General features: G+C 38.0%; 1 pseudogene; it reads right to left on the bottom strand.

Moving 5' to 3' along the window:
• Positions 1–4,924: 4,924 nt before the first annotated feature.
• LOC138167591 (uncharacterized) lies at positions 4,925–5,656 on the bottom strand (annotated as a pseudogene).
• Between the last annotated feature and the right edge of the window lie 8,404 nt (positions 5,657–14,060).

The raw sequence follows: 14,060 nt of genomic DNA, 5'->3' as shown, positions 1-14,060 counted from the left end.
CTTATTCAGCACAGCCATCACTGACCGTATTGGCATCAATTATTGACATTTGTTAAAACTTCTGAGAACTGGGCTAAATGCTGGGGATACAGATAGAAAAAGTTAAACACATGGAATTTCAAGGTAAGCTCCAAATGAATAAGTGATTTAGATATAAAAGGCAACATTGTAAACAAAGTAGAGGTACATAGAAGAAATTACCTGTCAGATCTATAAATTTGGTAAGAGTTCATGACCAAACAAGAATTTCACAGGAAGTAAAATGGACAAGTTTAAATTACATAAAATTAGAACTTTTTTTGTACAAATACAATTAAAGAAACTAAAATTAGAAGAGAAGTAGGAAATTGGGAAAATACTTGCAAATTTCTCTGATAAAATTCTCATTTCTTAGATATATGGAAACCAAATCAAATGTATAAGAATAAGAACCATTCCCCAACTGATAAATGGTCGAAGTATATGAACAGGCAGTTTTTCAACTACTAATAGCAATATGAAAAAACTAACAATTGGAGAAATGCAAATTTAAACAAATCTGAGGCACATCACTTTATAACCATTATATTGGCTAAGTTGACAAAAAAGGGAAAATAACAAATGCCAGAGGGGCTGTAGATAAAAGGCACTTGAGTGCACTGCTGGTGGAACTATGAACTGGTTCAGCCAGTCTGGAAAGCAATTTGCCCTCCAAACCAATTAAACTATGCATATCTTTTGACCCAGGGATATTGCTACTAGGTCTTTACCCTAAAGAGAGAAAAGAAAGAGGAAAAAGACCCATATTTACAAATATATTTTAGCAACTCTTTTATGATATCAACGAAATAAAAACTTAGGAGATGCCTGGCAATTCAGGAATGACTGAACAAATTATAGTACATGAATGTGATAGAACACTATTGTGCTGTGAGAAACCATAAAGGGGATGCCTCCAGAAAAACCAGGAAGACTCATATGAACTGATATAAAGTAAAGTGAGCAGAAACAGGAGAACAACTTAAATAATAGCACTATTGAAAAAAAAGGGGGGGGGGGGACACAGTCCTGGCTCTTAAGAAGTCTAAAATAGCAGCTCTTACCTTGTGAGTAAAGTGGAAAGCATTAGGAGGCAATAAACAGTCTATGGTAAAGACAGTCTAAACTAATTTGGTTGCAGTGACAGTACAAAGGAGGGGATGGTGAGAGAGCTTCCTGAGGTAAAATTGAAAATTGCAACTGATTGGCTGTTGTCATTTAGGAAGAAGAAGAAAGGCAAGGACTTAAATGGTTTTCAAAGGTATCTTGGATCCCTGGCATATTTTGGTTCTTTAGAAAGGGAGAGTGGAAGGGAGAGGGTGATGAGTAGTAATTAATGTATTGGATTTTATAGAAATGAAGTTTTAGAAATAACTTACATGTAATTTCATTAATATAAAATGTTAATTTTTTGTCATATTATATAATTTTAAAATTTATGGTGAAATTAAAATGTATATGCTATAGTATTGTTTGAATTCAGTTGAACAGTTGGAATACATTCTTATAATCAGTAGATTCATGGAGTAGCTAGGTGGCACAGTGAATAGAGCACCGGCCCTGGAGTCAGGAGGACCTGAGTTCAAATCTGACCTCAGACACTTAACACTTACTAGCCATGTGACCTTGGGCAAGTCACTTAACCCCAATTGCCCTGCCCTCCCCTCTCCAAAATGCAAAAAAAAAGAGTAGACTCATTAAACTACCAAAGTATGGAGGGATTATGATCTAGAGTATCTGAATGTATAAAATTAGTGAATGTGAATTGTTTTATTGCATAATTAAGACCAGGTCCTGAGCCTAATAGGAGACAAATAATAGTCAATAAATCAAAGCAAATTATAGCTGGTAAAGTCTGATGGGTAGGAGAGGAAAAAAGATAAGTTCTAAGCTTGCCACACTGTTCCAGGGGACTTGCCTGGACTGTGGCATTGCTGGTATTTCCATGAAGCTGAATAAGGACACTGGCAAGGTGGCATAGAGGAGGAGTAGGCACTGAAAGTGAAAAAAGGGTCATAGAAGCTGCTGAAGACAAATTTGGTACATCTTTGCATACACCATTCCTCCCTCCTTTTTTCCTTCTTTCCTTTCTTCCTTTTTTCCTTCCTCCCCTCCTTTCTTTTGTTTTCCTTCCTTCCTTCTTTCCTTCCTTCCTTCTTTCCTTCCTTCCTTCCTTCCTTCCTTCCTTCCTTCCTTCCTTCCTTCCTTCCTTCCTTCCTTCCTTCCTTCCTTCCTTCCTTCCTTCTTTCCTTCTTCACCTCTTTTTCCTAACTTTTATAAAGTGATATTTACTGAAAAGATATAGCAAGAATCAAAATTATAGTTCATCCAATATTTGGAGGCACACTTTCTGTTATTCTTTCTTTTAGAGAGTGTACTCAACCTTCAAGCAGTTACAACAAAGCATTCTCCCCTACTAAATTCACTTCCAAAAACTTCATAGCCAAAGGATGAATTGGTATCTCTTCCTCTTGCCTTCCTGAACTCCAGTGTTACATTTGATCAAACAGGTAGTTTTGGATTTGGCTTCTCAGTAGATTTGACTGCCCATAAAATACAGCATAGACTAACTTCCAGGCCTCTGGAGACTTGTTCTCGTAATTTTTTTTTTTGAAGATCGTAAAGTCAAAGCCTACTATGATGCTTCTTTACCTAAAAGTCAGAAAGAGTAGACATAACAGGCAAAGAAGTTTATTCTGGGAGGGGTATCCTGATCCTTGGAGTTCGGACCAATGTATCCAGGAAAGCAGCTGGAAGGCAGTTTCTATGTAATCAGGCAATTAATGTTCCCTCCCCATTCCAGAAAAATGACCAAAGTGCAGGTTTCCCCAAGGATCACTTCTCCCTTCTCCACAATTTCACCCATTGTTAGCACTAACAGAAATTATAAATGACAGAGTGATATGGAGTTTGAAATGTGAAATCATTTCAGTTAAATAGCTTTGTTTTTGAAAACCCATATATAGCATTTAAGCTAACAGTAATAAATTGCACTTAATGAATACCATCCCTTCATTTTTTAAATCTTTCTTTTCTTTTCTTTTTTAAATCATCTTCATGACAACCTTTGGAAGGAGATAGCACAAGCATCCTTTGAATGTTGTAAAGATTTTTCATTTTCATGGTTGGGGGTACTCCTTCCAACAGCACATATTATATTCTGCAAATTACTTTGCAAATCATCTTCAATAGTTATGGCCAAAAAAAAAATCCCATCACCCTGCGGCCAACCTGGCCACAAGGCTCTCTCCATGAACTTGTCAAACAATAGACAAAGGACCTGTATTTGAAGCCTTCCAGCTTAGTAGGACCTGCCAAGGCCTGTGCTCTTCTGGTAGACCCTTTGAAAGCCTGGAGGCAACTCCTTGCTACAATTAAGGCATCAGAAGAAGACTTTAGTGGAAGAGCACAAATATTATCATCATTTTACAAGTGAGGAAATTGAGGCTCTGAGTGGCTGTGACTTATTTGTCCACGATTGTGTAGCTAGGAAGTCTTAGAACTGGATTTTTTTTTTTTGCTTTTTTTGGAGGGCAGTTGGGGTTAAGCAACTTGCCCAAGGTCACACAACTACTAAGTGTTAAGTGTCTGAGGCTGGATTTGAACTTAGGTCCTCCTGACTTCAGGGTCTGTGCTCTATTCACTGCACCACCTAGCCACCCCAAGAACTGGATTTTTCTAACCTCATAGGATTTAGAGTTGGAAGGAATCTTACATGTAATCTAGTCCATTTCCCTCATTTTGCAGATGAATATGCTGAGGCCCAGACCAAAAAAAAAAAATGACTTGCCAAGATCACAGGGGTAAATTGGGCCAGAACAGCAACTATTTAGATTTAGATTAATCAGTAAATAATCAACCATTTTTAGTCACTCCCCCTAAGGCTGCATCTGAATTCTTTGCCTATTCATTTCCATAATTCATTTCTCATCTTTTGCTGTTTATTTGTTCAGTTGTGTCTGAATCTTTGTGACCCCAAGGGCTATATAGCTCACCAGACCCTTCTTTCTTCCACTGTCTCTGTCTAAGCTCATGTTCATTGCTCTCATGACATTATCTTTCCATTTCATCTTCTACTATCCCCTTCTCCTTTTGCCTTCCATCTTTCCCAACATCACGGTCTTTTTCAATGAGTCCTATCTTTTCAATATATGGCCAAAGTATTTAAGCTTTAGCTTCAGTATTAGTCTTTCCAAAAAGTAGTCTTAATTAATTTCTTTAAGTTTTGACTAATTTTATCTCCTTGCTATCCAAGGGATTCTCAAAAGTCCTCTAGCACTACAATTTGAAAGTGTTGATTCTGTGGCACTCAGCTTTTCTTACAATCCAACTCTCATGGCAATACATTGCTATTGGAAAAACTATAGCTTTGACTAGATGGACCTTTATTGGTAAGGGGATGTCTCTGCTTTTTAGTATGCTGTCCAGATTTGCCCTAGCTTGCCTTCCAAGGAGTATGCATCTTTTAATTTCATGGCTGTAGTCCTCACATACAATGATCTTTGAACCAAAGAATATAAAATCTGACACTGTTTCCTTTTCTTCTCCCTCTATTTGTCAAGAAATGGTGGGGCCAATTGCCACAATCTTATTTTTTTGATGTTAAGCTTCAAGGCAGCTTTTACATTCTCCTCTTTTATTCTCACCATGAGGCTTCTTAATTCTCCTTCACTTTCTTCCATCAGAGTGGTATTGTCTACATATCTGAGATTATTGATATTTTTCCCATTAACCTTTCTGCTTCATCCAGTCTGCCATTTCACATGATGTACTCTGCATATAAGTTAAATAAATAAGGAGACAATATGCAGCCTTGTCATATTCCTTTCCCAATTTTAAAAGGATCAGTTGCCTGTGTTCAGTTCTAACTGTTGCTTCTTAATTCATTTACAGGTTCCTCAGGAGACTAGTAAAATAATCTGGTACTCCCCATTTCTTTGAGAGCTTGCCACATTTTGTTGTGAGCAACACTGTCAAAGGCTTTAGTGTAGTCAATGAATAAGAAGGAGATTTTTTTTTTCTGGAACCCCCTTGCCTTCTCCATAATCTAGCAAATGTTGGCAATTTGGTCTCTACTTCTTCTGCCTATTCCAAAACCAGTCTGCATATCTGGTAATTCTTGGTTCACATTATTGCTAAAGCCTAGCTTACAGAATCTTAAGCATAAACTAACTAGTGTCTGAAATGAGCATGTGTTTGGTCATTTGAATATTCCTTGACTTTGCTTTTCTTTAGAATCAGGCAATGTAAACTGATCTTTTCCAATCCAGTGGCCACTGCTGAGTTTTTCAAATATGCTGGCATATTGAGTGCAGTTCTTTAACAGTATTATCTTTTAGGCTTTTGGATAGCTCAGATGCAATTCCATTACCCATTAGTCTTATTATTAGCAATGTTTCTTAAGGCCCACTTAACTTCATTCTCCAGGAGGTCTGGCTCTAGATCAGTAACCACACCATCGTGGTTATTGGTGACGTCAAAATCTTTCTTGTATAGTTCTTCTGTATATTCTTGCCACCTCTTCTTACTCTCTTCTGTTTCTGGTAAGTATAATTTTTGTCTTTTATCAGGCCCATTTTTCATGAAACACTGCTTTGATATCTCTAATTTTCTTGAAGAGATCACTTATCTTTCACATTTTATTATTTTCTTCTATTTCTTTGCATTGTTCTTTTAAGAAAACCACAATTCTCATCTACTGCAATGACCTTTTAATTGATCCACCTGTCTTATCTTCCCCACTTTAGTACTTTCTACCAGGATGATTTACCATAAGTGCCAACCTGACCATGTCACTCCCTTACTTGATAAACTCCAGTGACTCCCTACTGCTTTGATGATCAAATATAAACTCTCTTTAACTTTTAAAGTCCTTCACAATTCAGCCCCAACTTCTTCGTATATTCCAGCATCATTGTGCATTACTATTCCTCACTTATTCTATGATCCAACCAAACTGTTCTTGCTGTTCCACAGATAGGAATCTTAATCTCCCATCTCCACACCTTTGCACTGATTGTTCCCATTCCCTGGAATGTACTCTCTTCTCACCTTAACCTCAGAGGTGGCCTTAATCCTGCTCCTCTTTCCAGCCATGGTTAAAAAACTACCTTTTTACATGAAGCCTTTCCTAATTCCCCAACTGCTAGTGCCCTCCCTCTCTAACTACTACTGCTATTTATTTTCTTAATATTTATTCTGTACCTATGTACCTCTTGCCTTTCCTTCCCCACCTTAGAATGTAGGCTCCTATAAAGAAAGGATTATTTCATTCTTTGTATTTGTATCCCCAAGAAATAGCACAATGACTGGTACCCAGTAGGTACTTAATGAGTGCTTCCTTTAGTGGTTGATTAAAAGAGTATAGTGATTTTGGTAACTTTTATTGTGTATTGTCAAATTATTCTCCAATAAGAGCCTACAAATTTGCAACCCAACCAGTGATGGGTGAGTATAGCTGTTTTCTCCCCCTTTCTAATATTCTGCTTTGTTGCTTTTAATTATATTTTCTCCTTTGATGTTTTGAGGTAGAAACACAAAATGATTTTAATTTGTATTTCTTTGATTTTTATAAAGGTTGAGTATTTTTCAAGTGATTATTAATCTAACTTCCCTATCACCATTGAGGATACCACCATCTTTCCAGTCTCCTAGGCTCACAACCTAGGAATCATCCTTGACTCCCCACTCTCTCTCACCCCTCTTGTATCCAACCAGTGATCAAGTCCTGATTTTCCACCTTTATAATATCTTTCCTATACCTATTCCTATGCCTTCTTTTCTTTGATCCTTGCCACCTCATCATGTTACTCCTAGATTACTTAAACAGCTAGCAGGTTGGCCTCCTTGCCTAAGTTTCTCCGTACTCTAGTCCATACTCTACTTGGCTATCAAATTAATCTTCCTAAAGCACAGATCCAACTGTGTCACCCCTTATTCCATAAATTTCAGTGGTTCCCTATTGCCTCTAAGATCAAATACAAAATCTTGTTTGGCTCTTAAAGCTTTTCATAACCTGAACTTTTTATCCCTTTCCAGTCTTCTTAAACCTGACTTACCTCCAATAACCTGTCATCCAGGGACACTGGTCACCATGCTGTTCCTTGAACAAGACACTCTATCTCCCTACTCTGCGAATTTTCACTGCCTGTCCTCCATGCCTGGAAAGCTCTCCCTTTTCATCTCCATCTCTTGGCTTCCCTGCTTTCTTTCAACCTCAGCTACAATTTTATCTTCTACAAGAAGCCTTCCCCAGTCTCCATTAATTAGCTAATTCTTGCCCTCTGAGATTATCTCAGATTTATCCTATGTATATGTTGTTTGTACATAGTTATTTGCATGTTGTCTTGCCCTTTAGTTTGTAAACTCTTGCTATTGTTTTTGCCTTTCTTTGTATGCCCAGTACTTAGGACAGTGCCTGGCACATAGAAGGTAATAAAGAACTATATGCAGAAAAGTATATTTTCAGCAATCTCTAGTGAAAGATTACAGGTTTTTGGAACCTAATCCCCTATTTCCCATGGGTGAATGTGGGACTCCCCATTGACAATTATTGATAAATTGTCTGCCAGTGACACCTAAGGGTTTTACAGGGGTTTTGTGAGGAGGTGACACTCCTGGCTTTCTTATTACTCAGCCATCTGATGAGAAGTCCCTACTCACTCTTTCCAGACATTACCTAGACTCTTTCCTCCTGGATTATTCTGCACAAACGCTCCCTTGGCCACTCAGACTTTTCAATCTTACTTACTCCATCACAATCCTTCATTCTTTCAGGCTGGTCTGTAACAACCAACACCAGGCTGAGGCTCTTATTAGGCTCTTAATTAGGTAGGAAAAGGTCCAGGGAATAAAATGAGATTGGCATGGTTTCAGTTTCTCAATAACCATTATTACAAATCTGCATTTGAATATTTGACATGTGGAAAAGAGATTAAACTTGTTCTGTTTGGCTTCAGAAGTCAAAACTAAGCTTAATGGGTGGAAGTTGCACAGAAATAGATTTCAGTTAAATGTAACAAAAATACTTCCTAAAGCTACCCCAAACAACTTTGGAAAGCAATGGGCTTCCCAACAGTGGAAGTTTCCCTAGAAAAGCTGAATGACACTTGTCTGGGATGATGTCTAGGTGCATCTGCTCAGGACAATTTGGACAAGGTGAACTCTAAGGTTCCTTCCTACTCTGAAATTCTGTGATTCTTTGTTTTCATTAGTAATTTCTTTAGCAGAAGCCTGAATTAAATGCATGTGGTAAATGAGTTTAAGTTAGGTGGAAGGAGGTGATAAAGTTGGATGGGACATCTGAGTAGTGATCCCAGAATGTTATGGCAGGCTACTTTAAAAATGAGCCGTTAAACAGAATTTGTTGTTGATATTTGAAGTTGTTGTTCAGGTTTTGATCATTCCCTTCTGAATTCAGTCCCTAGCCATCAGCTCTGCCTCTGGTTATAACTCTGTCTGAACACTTCCTGGTTTGGCTTGACATGGATTTGTCTTGCATATCAGGTAGAAGCTGGTGGACATGACGGTAAAAGAAGAGCAGTCACTCTTTCCCAATCTCATTTCATGTAACTTCTCTTTATGAACTTTGTTATAGTTAAATTGGCCTATTTGATGGCCCCTTTACATAACTTTATGTCTCCATGCCTTTACACAGGCCTTCCTCCTGTGTTTAGAATAAACTCCTTAATTTCCTTATCTTCCTTCAAAGTTCAGCTCAGGCACCACTTTCTGCGCAAGGCCTTTCTTGAGCGAACTCTTCCCCCTACTCCCATCACCATCAGTAGTTCTCTCTGACTCTGGAAATTAATTCATACACGTGTTTCCCCGATAATAAGACTTATCCCGAAAATAAGCCCTCCCCTTACTGTGTAAGATTCCTCTAAAATAAGCCCTCCCCCGAAAATAAGCCCTATTGAGATTGCTACTATAGTGAAGGTGATCCCCTGCGCTACACGCTACATTACGGTACCCTCTGTATGCACCGTCTCCCCCCCCCCGGTGAACCGCACGCCGCGCTCCGAGCTGCATCCAATCAGAGCTGCAGCAGTGAGCGTGTCATCCTGTTCTTCCCCAGTGATTTGCTTACTGAATAAAGGTACATTTTTTTGTTCACATTTACCTGTTTATTAAAATTGCTGTCAATGTTCATTAAAATAAGCCCTCCCCTGAAAATAAGCCCTCTGGTGTTTTTCTGTCCAAAAAAATAAGAAGACAGTGTCTTATTATCGGGGAAACATGGTATATACTTGGATTTATTGTATTTATCTGTATAGTGTATCTGCATTATCTCTGTGGTGATTTACTGTATTTATCTGTGCTTTGAGGTAACTATCCCAATTCTTGCTTATACTGACAAATCAGGTCCCCAGAGTATGGCCCCTACGTCTTCTCTCACAGTTAGGGTTAGGGGAGCATCTTTCTTATTTCATAACTCACAAACCTCCACTGGGGTGCTTCCCATCATTATTATGAGTTATTTATTAGTCAGCCAGGATTTAATTAGTTTCTTAGAAAGGACTATTTACTAAGAGCAGTCAGTACAAACATCCCCCAAGAGTCTGAGACATGCTTTCCTATAAGTATATGCATAGTCCAATGGAAAGAAGTCTTAAGCTTAGTGCCAAAGCAGTAACTCACAGTTCCTCTAAGTACCTTTCCTCCTAGGTACAATGTAATGTTTTCTGCCTGGATCTTTGTAGAGACTTGACTATTCATGAAAATATGTTTTTGGCTTCTGATGCAGACACTGCCATCAGTTACTTCTTTCCCTGGGAAGTTGCTAAGATGCTGATAAAAAGCCTGAATCATGGGGTGGCTAGGTGGCACAGTGAATAGAGTACAGGCCCTGGAGTCAAGAGGACCTGGGTTCAGATCTGGCCTCAGACACTTGGCATAAAAGCTAGCCATGTGACCTTGGGCAAGTCACTTAACCCCAATTGCCCTCCAAAAAGCAAAAGAAAAAGAAAAAAGCCTGAATCATGACCACAAGATCTTCTTCTGGCCAAGGGTGGGTGAGAAGGCTGATTGATTATTTTTCTTAGGGGTATGATTAGAATGCTATTTCCTGTCTTGCTGCTTGCTTGAATCTGTTTCCATTTAGTCTAATGGTTTTATACAGTCCCCCCTGATGACATGACCAAATCCTGAAGCCAACCTGAACAGATATCTTGTCACATCTAGGTATGTTCACATGTAACAACAGAATTTGTTCACATCTAATGAATAACTGAATATGTTCTTACTTGTTAAAGAAATAGGGGCAAAGTGTCTTATCACTTTAAGTAGGGTGGAGTGAGTTTTTCAAATTTATGCCATCAGCTTCCATCCTTATGTAGTACTTGACCACTTTGGCTCCCACTTCCTGAAGGGCAGGTATGTTGTAGCTTTCCCCTTTCCCCAGGGATTGAGGGGTGTCTAGGCTCTCTGCAAATGGCTATAGAACCCACTGATGTTCCCTTAAATGTAAGAGGTGGTTCCCTATACCACAGTTCCATTTATCTACTAACATTCAGATTAGCTTTTACAAAGAAATATTAATTTCAAGGAAGTAATCAAAATTATACAAACTTACTCCATAAAATGTAGAAGGCAAAATCCCCCTGTCCTGATACCACCTCAGACTCTGAGGAGCAGAATGGGACTACATTTTAACTCAGTTCCTATAGAGCATAGTCTCAAATTTCAAATCCTGAATTCCCCCTTGGGCTTGAGTCCCAGGCATTCTGGCTTCTCTGGGTTTCCCTCCTGGGCTGTTTGGCTTCAACATCCTGCCTGGAATCCTGGCTCCAAGATCACTGTCATTCTAACTCTGCAGACCTGGGGAGATTATTGTCTGCATCTGAAGCTAGAAGGACATACAAAACAAATTAGAAATAGAAACATCCCCAGACCCTGAGCTGGGATAAAAGGAACTGGGTAGAAGAAATCTCCCTTCCTGGTTCAGTTCCTGGTACCCATTGTGGGTGAACTATGATCTCCACACATACCTGAAAGATCAAGAGAGATTGTCCCAGTATGGCAGCCTGTTCTGGCTACACAGTCAATCAACGGAGTCCTATTTCCACCCAGGTGGTCAGAAAAGCAGGATGCCTCCATGTTAGGTGATCTGGGCATGCACCAACGGCCCTGTTACACTTAAATCTTTAATGAAACTGAGCTATGTTTCCTCTCTGTCTTGGGCACACAAGTACTCCCCCTTTCTTAACATTCTCAAACTCTGACATAGACATCCCAGAGTTCTGAACACTTTGAACAATGGATATTTTTCAACTATGATTATCATCTTAATATATCTTTTTTAAAATTAAGTATATTATTTTTTCAATTACATGTAAAAACAATTTTAACATTTATTTTTTTAAATTTTAAATTCTAAATTCTTTCCCTTCTCCCTCATTTAGATGATACAGAATTTGATTTAGGTTATACATGTGCAGTCATGCAAAACATACTTAATGCATCACTTTCTGATAAAAATAACCCATGTTGTATTGGTCAAATTGTTGATGTTAGTTTTCAGAAAAAAGATAGAAGGGCCAAAGAAAGATAGATATATCATTAAGTGACCATTATAGCTTATATGGTTTGATCCATTGTTCTGGGGCAGGTTCAAATTAAACCCTGTCTGGCTGGTGGTTTAGGTTCAAGATTGGAACAAAATATGAAAGACTTATAGATTATTAAACACTTAACAAAAAAGAAATTTACTTGACAGTATCATGGAAAGCATACTCAGCAAGGATATAGCACTGATTTAGGTAGCTTCAGACACCTTTGTCTTGAGATATGTTGGATGGCAGCAGAAAATCTGTCAAGTCTAAAGGGCGTTGAATCCTCTTCTGCCCGCCATTTTATGGCCTAGGCAACCAGAAAACTATCAGTGGCTGAACCGACCAAATCCACCAACCAAGTTGGGTACAGCTTCCCTCCCTTTTAGAGAAAAACCACCCCAGCTTACATGATAGGGACCCTAGTAAATAATGTGCCCATACCACACCCATCTATCTCATTGTTGGGCATATAGTCCAAGGAGGACAAAGACAGAAAGGAGATCAATGTCTCATGACAAAATATTTATAGCATCACTCTTTGTGGTAAAAAAAAAACTGGAAACAAAGTGGGTACCCATTGATTGGGAGAATGGTTGAACAAATTGTGGCATATGAATGTAATGTAATATTGTGCTGTATAAATATACAATATGAAGAATTCAGAGAAATATATGCAGACTCACATGAACTGGTACAGAATGAAGGGAGTAGAATCAAGAGAACAAAAGATAAAATGACTTTAAGAATGCAAATGAGAACAGTACTGGAAGGTAGGGGAACTCAGATGAATTTCATTGATCAGTACTGATCCTGGAGCACAAGTGATGGGAACATATTTTTTTCGCTCCCATTTTCTTCAATTTAGTTTTGCATGTTTGATTTTAGACATCATATTTACATTGTCATAGCACTGGGATTTCAATGAAGGAATAAATCCAAACTTTGACAAAACTTTTAGCAGGTTATTACTTATTAAATCAACTTACATTCTATAGTTTGATGCATTTTTTTTCATTCTAAACCTACCAACCACCAAGTAAAATAGGGATCTCCATAAACAAAGTAGAGCAGATGATGAAGATCACATATGAAAGCAAATCTTTATTTTGTACAGCTTGTTTTTCCTTTTGTGTATATATTTGGTCTGTTACTTTAAAAGCAGTACTATTCACCTGTGTTCCTTCTGCTTTCCTTCTGTTTATTTAAGAAAATGATGAAATAGAATGTTTTCATTCTGTAGGTAGAGAGGTAGGGAACTGTAAGTACAGAATGCAGCATACTCTGTCAGATAAAGTCTCTGTTGTTTGGGGTTTTGCTTAATTTTTTTTATCACAAGGGAGGATTAAATAGAGAGGAATACTGAGAAATTCATGTAGATATTGATAAAAAAATTTTTAAAATTTATTTATTTTTAGTTTTAAACATTCATTTCCACAAGATTTTTGAGTTACAATTTTTTCTCTCCTTGTCTTTCCCCTACCCCTCCAAATAGCAAGCCTACTGAATATCCCTTCCCCTAATCTGTTCTCTCTTATATCTTCCTCCTTCAAACCCCCTAACTTTCTAGTAGGACAAGATGGGTTTCTATACCCTAGTACCTTTATATCTTATTTCCCAGTTGCATGTAAAAAACCAATTTTTAAACATTTGTTTAAAAAACTTTGAGTTCTAGATCCCTTCTTCCCCCCTTTCCCAACCCCACTGGGAAGATAAGCAATTCAATATACATTGTACATGTGTAGTTACCCAAATCATTTCCATAGTAGTTATACTGTGGAACAATAACTACATTTCCCTCCATCCTATCCTGCCCCCCTACTTATTATATTTTCTCATTTGACCCTATCCCTTTTCAAAAATGTTTGCTTTTAACTACCCTCTTCCCCAATCTGCCCTTCCTTCTATCCTCCCCCCTCTTATCCCTTACCCTTCTGTTTCCCTGTAGGATAAGATACCCAATTGAGTGTGTATGTTATTCCCTTCTTAGGCCAAATTCAATGAGAATCAGGTTGTTCCATTCCCTTTCACCTTCCTGCTCTTCCCTTCCATTGTAACCGTTTTCTCTCGACTCTTATATGAGACACTTTACCCTAATCTATCACTCCCTTTCCTTTTCTCCCAATAAATTCCTCTCTCACCTCTTAATTTTATTTTCTAGATATCATCCCTTCATATTCAACTCATCCTGTGCCCTCTGTCTATGTATACATGAACATACAAATGCCCACACTCACATATATATTTATATAGACATATATCCTCCTATATATACATATATATTCCCTTCAGGTATCCTCACACTGAGAAAAGTCTTATGAGTTACAATTACTGTTTTTCCATGTAGGAATGTAAATAGTTCAACTTTAATAAGTTCCTTATGATTTCTTTTTCCTGTTCATCTTCTCATGCCTCTCTTGCTTCTTGCATTTGAAAGTCAAATATTCTGTCCAGCTCAGGTTTTTTCATCAAGAATGCTTGAACATTCTTTAT

Source organism: Petaurus breviceps, unplaced genomic scaffold, assembly GCF_028583685.1.
Source record: "Petaurus breviceps papuanus isolate PSGF00001 unplaced genomic scaffold, PetGlider_PUasm1.0 229, whole genome shotgun sequence".
Taxonomy (NCBI): Eukaryota; Metazoa; Chordata; class Mammalia; order Diprotodontia; family Petauridae; genus Petaurus; species Petaurus breviceps.
This window is presented reverse-complemented; position numbering and strand designations above follow the sequence as displayed.